Here is a 10,880-nt window from a genome sequence, read left to right as displayed (position 1 = left end):
TGTTCCAATGTATTTCAGCTTGCAGTTTTAATTGAATTTGAAAGATAATTGTGTCTGCTGCAGGCAGTAAACATGACCTGGAATTAAATTATGTGTTCTGCCTATAATACCATAGGTATTTCTAGATCCTTATCTGTAGATTGCTAACGTATTAGGTATAATATAGGGCAGGTGCTGAGAGACAAGCAGATCCTGCACTTTTATGGCTAGCCTGAACAGCCAGAGTTACATCAAAGGTGTAGAAGAGAAATAAACCCTCAGCCTCTAGTTGGCAGTGTTTAGGAAGAAATTTCCATGTAAGAAGGAATTGTTTGACAATTGCCTGTGGTAATTTCTTATACCTTCCTCTGAGGCAACTGGTTAAACTAGAAATTGGATTAGCTGGTCTGATGATCAATCTGTGTTCTTGTGGACAGGGGTGGCCGAAGTTTGGTGAGACATCAGTGCATGAGCAGTTGGGAAACAAGACGTTACACTTTCCAGCTTCCTTGGCAAGCCAGCCCTTAGAAATAACAATTTCATGGGGGGCTAGTTCTGGAAAGATAGAGGAGCTAGCAGAAGAGCAAAAACAGCTAGTCCTAAAGGAATCCCAGAACTTGTCTAAACCAATATGCACAAACACTTAGGCTATGTCTACACTCGCAGCTTCTTGCATGAGTAATATGCAAATGAGGCTAAGCGTGGAATATCACTGAGCCTCATTTGCATACCTAATGAGCCACCATTTTTTTCAGAAGAGGCTCTTGCGCAAGAAGGAGAGTCTACACTGCCCCTTCTTGCGCAAGAAAAATCCTCTTGTGCAATGCTGTTCTTCCTGAAAAGTAATAGGTGTAACGGCATTGTGCAGGAGGGATTTTCTTGTGCAAGAAGGGGCAGTGTAATCACTCCTTCTTGCACAAGAACCTCTTCTGAAAAAAAAATGGTGGCTCATTAGGTATGCAAAGGAGGCTCAGCAATATTCCATGCTTAGCCTCATTTGCATATTACTCGCACAAGAATCCGCGAGTGTAGACATAGCCCTATAGTTAAATTGCTAATTATCAGGTTTACAGAATTCTGCCTTCACCCTACTGTTTCCTACATTAATCCCCTCCTTTTTCTCCCCATTATCTCCAATTTCACCTCCTCTCTGCTGTCCTTCCTCTTCCCCAGAATCATCCTCATACCTACCACTGCTAACTCCTGTTTATTGTGGACAGTATTTTGGATTCTCCTGGAGTTTTCAGCATGTTATCATTGTTTGCTCTTCTGGAACAGATGGTGGATTTGATCTGAAGCCCAGTGGATTCTCTGAAATCCATGCAGATTCCAAGAAATCTGCCTGGAGGCAGAGGGCCATGTATTCAGAGTTCTGTACCTGTATATAGCTCCTGGCTCCTATACTCTGTGCATCGTCTTCTCTTCATTACCCCCAATTTATCCTTTAAAACGGGTGGGTAACCTTTTTTGGGTTGGGGACTGCTGACCCACAGAAACATCAGTTGGGGGCTGCAGACAAGTGAGAAGCAAAAAAATAAAAAACCAAACCCTCCCTGACTTGAGCTGAAAGACACTCCCCACATTCCCTTCACACACCAGAGCCTAAAGGGGCCCAAGCTAGTAGATTTTTGTGTGCTCTAGCCACATTTGGGAGAGTTGGAGCACCTGAGTAGACTCCCCAATGCTGGGGGAGTCCCAAGTCTTAGGGTCTGTTTCCAGGCAAGCCAGTGGCTGCAACTGGCCCTGGGCCGCAGGGTCCCCACCCTGGCTTTAAAAGGAGGTTCCTCAGTGCCAAGGGTTCTAGACTCGGAAGTTAACACTACCCACAGCTATTATAACATCTCAGTTGATTCCTACTCTGCTTGATATCTCATTGCACCAACTTTGCAGAGGCTGTCCCTCCCCTCAAGGATCCCCTCTGATTGGACATAATTTGAAAGGGTTTTATTTGTTTGCTGATAGCAGAAGTACTGTGGACAAAAAAATTACTTCTGTGCAAAGATGATGTCCTTTAACGTAGGGTTTTCTGTTTTGTGAAAATTGTTCTGTAGCCAACGGGCTGTGTTCTTACATATGAGAACTCAAGTAGAAGTTGTACAAAGTGTTAATTAGGTATATTTTGACTTCATTAAAGAATTTATATGCGATGGTGTAGCTTACAAAAGTATGTAAATTTAAGAAAGACTGAGAGGCAGCAAGTATGAGCTGCTTTCTCCCCAAAATGGCAGCAGTAGCTTTAAAATCCTAGTATGAAGAAAATGTGCCAAAAATAAAACCTGTGCAGAAATCTTATTTTCTGAAGGTAGTCTCTTCCCTGATGGAGAATGCAATGTATTATCTGTCGGTACATATTTTGAGTTCCTAACTATATATTCATTCCTCAGCACATAAATACTTCAGCTTCCAAAAGCAGCCTTATAAAAGGGGGAAGATTGTCATAGTGATATTCATTTAGGCTTTAGCTCTCATCTGCAACCTGCAGTTCCAGACTTAACAAGCAATTTGTATCTCAGATAAGATATTTTTCTTAAAATCATATTTGCCATTTAAGATTTGCAGTAGCTCTGTTGACATATCCTGTGGGGAATGCTGGAAAGCTTCCAGAGTTGTACACAGCAATTAGCAAAGTCATATTTTGAGATAAAACTCATTTAAGAACACTACCCTTCCCTGCATCCATACAAAGCTGCTTCCCTTTTCCTCTCTCTTTAAAGCTGTCAAGTAGGAAAGGGACGCCCTGTAGTTTGGTAGTATCTCTAGCTCTGAAATCTTAGATAGTTCTCAAAAGTGTAACAGAAGAATAATAGAGTAACAAAGTAGGCATACAGTCTGGGCAATGCAGATAAAGAGGTCATTTTAGGCCCCATATAAAGCATAGTAATACTTGCAACACCTTTGTGGTGGAGAGCTAGTTTCCTAGCTGGAGAAACTGGGGCATAAAGAACCAAATTCAACCCTTGCATAAGTGGATGCAAATTATAAATTTGGCCCAGAGTAGCTTAAGTGACTTGTCCAAGGCCACACGGAATTAAGAGTCTGGGAGCTGGTGTGACGGTGAGTTGGGGTTTCCCCGATCCTGCACCCCTCTAGCAGCCAGAACAGTCTCTCCCAGCCAGTAGACTAGAGAGGGGTTTATTGATTTTCCAGAATACAGCACAGCACATAAGTGATGTGACTAGCGGGGGCAGAGCCAGGATGGCTCAGGCCCCTAGGTTTAGTGTCCATCACCCCTAACCCCCAGCTTAGCCTTTTCTCTCCATAGTTCCCAGACAGCAACTGACCCTCCCCCCCAAGTCCTTTGTCCCTCTCTTCCCTTGTATAACCAATTTTGCTACCATCCTGGGAGCCGCAGGATACCCACTGCAGGGCGGTGCTTACAGACAGCTGCCAGAAGGGGTCCCCCACAGCCCAAGCATAGTAAGCAACAAGGTACTGATACTACACCACAGCTAGTACCTAGTTTCATGTTCAGTCTAGTAAAATGCAGTCTCTTCTGAGTAGTGAAAGCTTATGTCTTGTAGACAGCACTCAGCAGGTGCAGAATGGGTTAAATGCAGGAAACCCAAGAAGAAAAACACATGGAAATGTTTAAAACAAGCCTTTCCTCCTGCCTCTCCTGATGCTCTCTGTCGTGGTATGCTCCAGACTGAAATAAAAGAGATGGTAACAATGACATTTTTACTATTTCAGTTGTCACCTTTAAAAAGCCTGGAAATTGTGCACTGAAAAGTGTTTCAAAAAAAGGTGTTCACATCCTATTTTTCCACAGGACCCATTCCTCATAGGATGATTCTGTTCTGTCATTGTGCAGTAAAGGAATATGTCCATAGGACTGCTGCATCATTTGGTGCAGAATTTGGAAGGTGTACAGTGTATGAGGCAGGGGTCTATGGGAAGAAAAAAGGTGGTCTCCTGGAGGCAGCTGCTCTGGAGAACTAGATTCTCTACATTCTCCTAGGCTATGTCTAGACAGGCATAATTTTCCGCAAATGCTTTTAACGGAAAAGTTTTTCCGTTAAAAGCATTTTTGGAAAAGAGCGTCTAGATTGGCACGGACGCTTTTCCACAAAAGCACTTTTTGCGGAAAAGCGTCCGTGCCAATCTAGATGCGCTTTTGCGCAAAAAAGCCCCGATCGCCATTTTAGCCATCGGGGCTTTTTTGTGCAAAACAGTACTGTGCTGTCTACACTGGCTCTCTTGCGCAAATGATTTGCGCAAGAGGGCTTTTGCCCGAACGGGAGCAGCACAGTATTTCCGCAAGAAACACTGATTTCTTACAGTAGGAAGTCAGTGTTCTTACGGAAATTCAAGCGGCCAGTGTAGACGGCTGGCAAGTTTTTCCGCAAAAGCAGTTGATTTTGCGGAAAAACTTGCCAGTCTAGACACAGCCCTTGAGTGTCTGTGGGATGTCCTGAAACCAGACTTTTCATAAGTGATCACTAATAGTTCATTCCTCGTTTCTGGGTGCCAGAAATGCAGAAGTGCTGGGCACTCACAAATGCAACTGAACTCAGCGGTAGCTGTGCTTTGAACATGCAACATTTTATATAACGCTAAGCAGGAAAGCGCTTAACTTCCACTGGGGGTTAAATACCTACATATCTTTGAGGATCTGGATCTAGGTGACTCCAATTGGGAACCCATAGGTAAGGGATGCTTTTTACCTTAATCTCCCTGTGTGTCAGCTCGTCATCTGTAAAATAGCCTCCTCCCCCCCTCCCCGTACAGGGGAGTTGTGAGGATAATTAGTATGAAACACTCAAATACTGTAGCAATGAATGCCATAGAAAAGCCCATCAGGAAATCCATAATTCTGTATACAGAGCCAAGTTTGAATATTGTGCAGTAAATAAGTCCTAGTGCCACACACTGAACAAAGAGTTGAATAGCTGTTCATTAAATGAGCACAGTGGATCCTGTGGAAAGAATCATATGCGATCATGTAATTAGACTGTGCTATAATGCATGAGCTAACTTTTTAGTGCTTGACTTGCAACTTTAATAATATTCTTTTGACATAGTTTGGGCGTATAATCATTACACTTCATTATGTCCCTGAACCTAATACAAAGATGAACTTTTATTTATATGTGTGTGTGTAAGTAAATTAATATACCAATGTTTCTTGCAATAATTGCCTGGAAACCTAAAATACGAAACCTCCAATCTTTTTCCATCTTCTTGAACATGCATTGCATTCTCTTCCATGCCAGTGTTTCTGCTTTTCTTGAAACCCCCTCCAAAGGACCTTCTTTGTGTCTGATTTGAGGTGTTGGCACTTGTCCAGCCACTGTCACCAGCTACCACATTATCCCGGAGCCATGAGAAGGTCTTTTGAAAGTTTTAATGAGATGCCTGTGCGCAGGCTGTTCTTCAGACCTCAACAGAGCTTTTGTTTTGGAGATGTAGACGCTCTTTTTCTGTTGATTGCTAAAAGCCTGGGCTTCAAATTGTTTGCCTGTGTTACTAACAAGAGGTAAATGATAATTGAATTCAGAATTCATAACTACAGTGTGGAATTATAAAAGGCCTTTGAAATCACTGACAAGCAAAACAGAACGTGTTTTAAAAATATGACTAGAGCAATTGCCAAGCTATGCACCTGGTCTACCCATTAGAAGCTTGTGCCTTTCTGAACTAAAACATTTTTCAGAATGAAAAAAGATGACAGATGACAGACTAAACAAAAACTGAGGTATGAAACTTGCACATTGTTATAATACCCTTGTTATATAAATACCTACCAATGAGGACTAGAAATGTATCAAAAAAGGAATCTTCAAAACATTTCCTAGAAATGACTGTCACCCTTTCATTATCTCAATGATTGTGAGTGATGTGATGGTTCTCTCTGCGTGGGATGCCATTTTCATGCTTCCCAGCAGGAGTACCACTGATTATACAGAGTAGGACTCACAGGCGCTGACTGTCCCATTAAAGCCAATGGGAGCTTTGCCATTGATTTCAATGACTGTCCTCTGAATCCCCAGCACAGAAGCTACTTGTCTGCAGAGAAAGAAGATAACAAGGACATTTTCATATGGTCTCCTGTGAGTGTTTTGAAGAAGGTTTGGGGGCACTCACACAAGACTAATTTTCAAATACTGTAGACCAGTGTTTCTCAATCAGTGGTACGACTACCCTTGGGGGGGTACATGAGAGGAGTCTGGGAAGTACATCAACACAACTGAAATGTGGAAAAAACTGGTTTTTTTTAAAGTAAGTTTTACAGCATTTTATTATTTTTGTACTTTTTACACCCCAAAATTTCATCTCCCGCCCGGCTACAATTAAGTTGTTTAAACAATTGTGGCGAGGAGTCCTGTGGCACCTTATAGACTAACTGAAGTGTTGGAGCATAAGCTTTCGTGGGCAAAGACCCACTTCGTCAGATGCATCTGATGCCCACGAAAGCTTATGCTCCAACACTTCGGTTAGTCCATAAGGTGCCACAGGACTCCTCGCTGCTTTTGCAGATTCAGACTAACACGGTTACTCCTCTGATACTTAAACAATTGTGTTGCAATGGTAGAAAAAAATTGTCTGAAAACTATAGGTACTGGGGTACTTATACTTTTTTTTTAAGGGGTACTTTATAAAAAAAAAGGCTGAGGAACACTGCTGTAGACAGAAGAGCTCGTTCTTTGAATAGCTGCTCTCAGTAGTGCTGGATGCTAACCCTGCACCTCTGTAGAATCTGTGCCTCTGTGAAGTCCTCCAACCCTCATTTAAGTTAGACATGGGAGGAAAAACTATTATGTTGGATAGGTCATCCCCAGGACAACAGGATCTTCACCTGAATATATTTAGTGCTGCTTAATTTGAAATGCCTCAGACAATGGAGGTTTGCAGTTAAAGAAACCGTAAGGACAAATTAATTTCTCAGACGAAACTGTAACTCTAGCTTTACCACACACATCTAAGAGCTCCTCTTCGCTTGCCTCACTGGAGATTGATGTTCTGGTGTTTGATTTAGTGGGTCTAGTATAGACCTGTAAATCGAACGCTGAGGGCAGCTCCTGCCTGTGTCTGTACTCTTCATAGTCGTGAGGAGTAAGGGAAGCTGAGGGGAGCGTTTGCTCCCATCAGCCTCCTGCAGTGGGGGCAGTGCCAAGCTCTGCTTAAGGTATTCTGCATAGCTGGAGTTGCATGCCTTAACGCGATCTTCAGGTCTAGTGTAGACCTGGCCTAAGCCCCAATTCTGCACCCCTTACTCATGAGCAGTGTTCCCCATAAGCTGTGTGCTTTTGTGGCCGCTCAGGAGAGATTCCAAGGCTTCCCAACTGATTAGCAGAGCACCCGCAGCTAGGTTTTGTTTCCACTGGTGGTGCACATTCACACATGCCTCAGTGCACATAAAAATGTATTCTGCCCATGATGGGAAAAATCTGCACATGGAAGGAAAAGATTAGAGGGAACATTGCTTACGAGTACTCACTCCTGTGGGACTTTTAACATCAGCAAGGGCTGTGGGACTGGGTCTTTAAACAATACTTTCTGCCATTCAGGGCTGTGGTATGAGAGAACTGATTAGAACACAAAATAGTCTCTCCAGCTGAAAAAGATGACAAAGCATCACAACAAAAGGTCAGTTATCTGTTGGCCTGTCCTGCCGCAAAGGATGCTATTGAAATTAAAGTACACTATTCAGAAAGATTTAGTAAGTTTTTGCAGTGTTGTAGCCATGCTGGTTCCAGGAGAAGAGAGAGAGAGAGAGAGAGTAGGTGAGGCAAGCTTGAAAACTTGTGCACTTGGTCCAATAAAAGATGCATCACCTGTCTTATCTCTTACAGTAAGGTATAACATTTTAATTGCTAAATCATTGTGCACTTTACAACATAATTCTACTGAATTTCATTTTAAAACCTAGGAATGTACAAGTGTCTATAGAAAAATCCATCTAGAGAATACACCCCAGAATTTTATGAGCCCTTGAGGGTGGATTTTCTGATTTACAATGTAGGCTGTTAACTATTTCAAATCCTAAACAGGCAGAATGGAAACTTGGCCCTGGGCCATTAGCATTTTTAAAAAACAATCTTTCATCATAATTTAAATCAAGCTTCTGACATCAGTGGCTTGTTTGGAGAAGAGGAATGGTAACAGACTTGGTTTAGGGCTCTGGTTATTTAGCTGCCAGCATTTAAAATATATACTGGATGGAGCTGTCCACTCTCTTACTGTAGTTAGAGAGAGAGACTCCTTCATTTGGAGTAAATCACAAATGTATGCTGTGTGCTCTCTCCTGGTTACTGAAGAGCTTGTGGCTTTTGAAAACCACAGCTTAGCTCCTGTGTCTTGCCTGACCAAATTCCCTTTGGGATAACTGAATTCTTTTCTGAGTTTACATTTTCCTGTGAGGGGAGCTAGAGAAAGAAAATAATCCCGTGTCCCCAGTTCCCCCTATAATTTCCCTTAACTGCAATGTTTTCACTGCCTGTCGTAAATCGTAGCTCGCTGCTTCTAAACAGCAGCTGCGTTTCACCCTAGGGTGGCTGCCTTTCGGTGTTTGGTAACCTGATCGCTATACAGCTCCTACTTGCTTGTCCGGGGAGAAGCAATGCCCAGTGAGTTACTATTTGGCACGCACGGGGCGATCCGCACACAGGCGAAGCATTTGAGATGTACACACCCACCCCCGGGGTTCGCTCGTCTAGACAGAGCTCGCCGGACCAGCGACTGAAACCAGAAAACATTTCCAAGGAAAGAAAGGGGTGAGGGCCGCAGTTTGCAATCCCAGGGCCAAGTACTCCAGACGGGGGAACTGCATGCACGGGGGGTAGAGTGTGTGTGTGGAGGGGGGCTGATGAGGCTGGGAGCAGCGGCAAACCCCACATTTTTTGCGGGGGGGGGGGGGATATTATGTGCTAGGATGGGCAAGGGGAGCCCGGGCCGGTCAAGGAGTGAGGCGGGGATCTTGCATCCCAAGCGGGTGAAGGGGGAGCCGGGGGGGGGGGCAGCGGTGTTGAACCCACTTAGCTATCAGGGGGCTTCATATAAGGAGCGGGAAGGGGAGCCCCGTGCGCCGGGGGAGGGGGGGGGACTTGCATCCTCAGGGGGAGCCCCGTGCAGCCAAGTGCCGAAGGCTGCATAAAGCAAGGGGGGGCAGGGGAGCCCCGTGCACAGACACGGTGGGCGGTTGCTTGCACGAGGGGGAGGCTCGTGCGCCATCCCGGGGGGGAGGGGGACTCGTGCAGGGCAGGCTCCGCGCACGAGGGGCCGCGCTGCCCGCAGGAGGGGGTCAGCCTCGCGCGAGCCGCCCGCCAGGGGGCGGGGCCGGGAGCGGCGCATGCGCGGCGGCCCGCGGGGGCGGGGCGCTGTCGGGGCCGGGCGCAGCGGGGCCTGGCGCTCGGTCGGTCTGCGCGCCCCGAGCCGCGCCGGGAGGATGGTGCCGCCGCCCCCGCCCTCGCCCAGCGAGCGCCGCCCGCCCGCGGAGCCGCGGCCCTGAGCCCCCCCGGCAGAGCGCGCCCAGGTACCGGCCCGGCCCCCCCCCCGCGCCCCCGCCGCCCAGCCCCCCCAACCCGCTCCCGGGCCCCCCCCGCGCCCCCCAAACCCGCTCCCGGGCCCCCCCGCGCCCCCCCCGCCGCCCAGCCCCCCCCTGCGCCCCCCAAACCCGCTCCCGGGCCCCCCCCGCGCCCCCCCCCGCCGCCCAGCCCCCCCTGCGCCCCCCAAACCCGCTCCCGGGCCCCCCCGCGCCCCCCAAACCCGCTCCCGGCCCCCCCCGCACCCTCCCCAGCCCCCCCTGCGCCCCCCAAACCCGCTCCCGGGCCCCCCCGCGCCCCCCAAACCCGCTCCCGGCCCCCCCCGCACCCTCCCCAGCCCCCCCTGCGCCCCCCTGCGCCCCCCAAACCCGCTCCCGGCCCCCCCCGCGCCCTCCCCAGCCCCCCCCGCCGCCCAGCCCCCCCTGCGCCCCCCAAACCCGCTCCCGGCCCCCCCCGTGCCCTCCCCAGCCCCCCCCGCCGCCCAGCCCCCCCTGCGCCCCCAAACCCGCTCCCGCCCCCCCGCGCCCTCCCCAGCCCCCCAACCTCTCCCTCTGTCTCCTGCGCCCCTCAAACCCCTTCTTCTCCCCCTCCCGTGCCCCCCAAATCCCCGCCCGCTCCCCAGCCCCCTCAAACGCCCTCCCTCTGCCTCCAGTGTCCCTCCAATTCCTCTCCCGCCACCCCCAGCTCCCCCACTCTGCCCCCAAACCCTCTCCCTCTGGCCCCAGGACCCCCCTAAGTCCCCTCCCTCCACCCCCAGTCTCCTACTCTCCGCCCCCAGCACCCTCAGTCCCCCTCCTTCTGCCCCACCCCCTCCTCTGCTCCCAGCACCTCAACCTCCCTCCCACAACCTGCAAATCCCCTTTCTGTCCCAGCTCCCACCCTCTCTCCCCAGCACCCCCAAACCCATTCCCTCTGCCCCACAGCACTCCCACTCTCTTCCCAGCACCGCCAAACCCCTTCCCTCTGCCCCACAGCAAGCCCCACAGTCTGCTCCTAGCGTACCCCCTCTGCCCCACAGCAACTCCCAAACCTCCTCCCTCTGCCCCACAGCACCCCCCAGATCCTACGGGGGACTCCCTACACATCCCACTCCCTCCTCTAATCCCTTCCCCTCACTCCTCCAATCCCACCCCTTGCTCCCTGAACCCCCACCCCGAGCCAGCCCCCTGCTGCTGCCCCCTCATATATCCCCTTTCAGGGGGCCCCTGAATCCTCCCCCACTTCGCGCTCCGCCCCCCCACAGCTGGCCCCCGTCACACCCTGGTGCAGGGCGATGGGGAATTCCCAGCCGACAGCCCCTGGCTTGCAGCATGCTGTGGTGCGGGGTTACTGGAGTTCAGAGGCGCTGAGCTGGCGGCTGGAGCAGAGGAAGCGAGGGCTTTGCAGCAGCAGCACTGAATCCTGGGGTATCTCCCCTTG

General features: G+C 49.2%; 1 protein-coding gene across 3 annotated transcripts in view; it reads left to right on the top strand.

Moving 5' to 3' along the window:
• The first annotated feature begins 8,549 nt into the window (after nucleotides 1–8,549).
• The window catches only part of RNF145 (ring finger protein 145), an 80,083-nt gene continuing 77,752 nt past the window's right edge, over nucleotides 8,550–10,880 (top strand). The window contains exon 1 of one of the 3 annotated variants that reach the window (XM_075900645.1): nucleotides 8,550–8,693. The gene's annotated coding sequence lies outside the window, so the exon portion shown is untranslated. Of the gene's footprint in view, nucleotides 8,694–9,286; nucleotides 9,452–10,880 lie in introns of those variants that run through there. The other 2 variants (XM_075900643.1, XM_075900644.1) reach the window with 2 other exon arrangements.

Source organism: Pelodiscus sinensis, chromosome 17, assembly GCF_049634645.1.
Source record: "Pelodiscus sinensis isolate JC-2024 chromosome 17, ASM4963464v1, whole genome shotgun sequence".
Taxonomy (NCBI): Eukaryota; Metazoa; Chordata; order Testudines; family Trionychidae; genus Pelodiscus; species Pelodiscus sinensis.
Note: the sequence above shows the minus strand (reverse complement) of the source record. Positions and strands in the feature narration are given on the sequence as shown.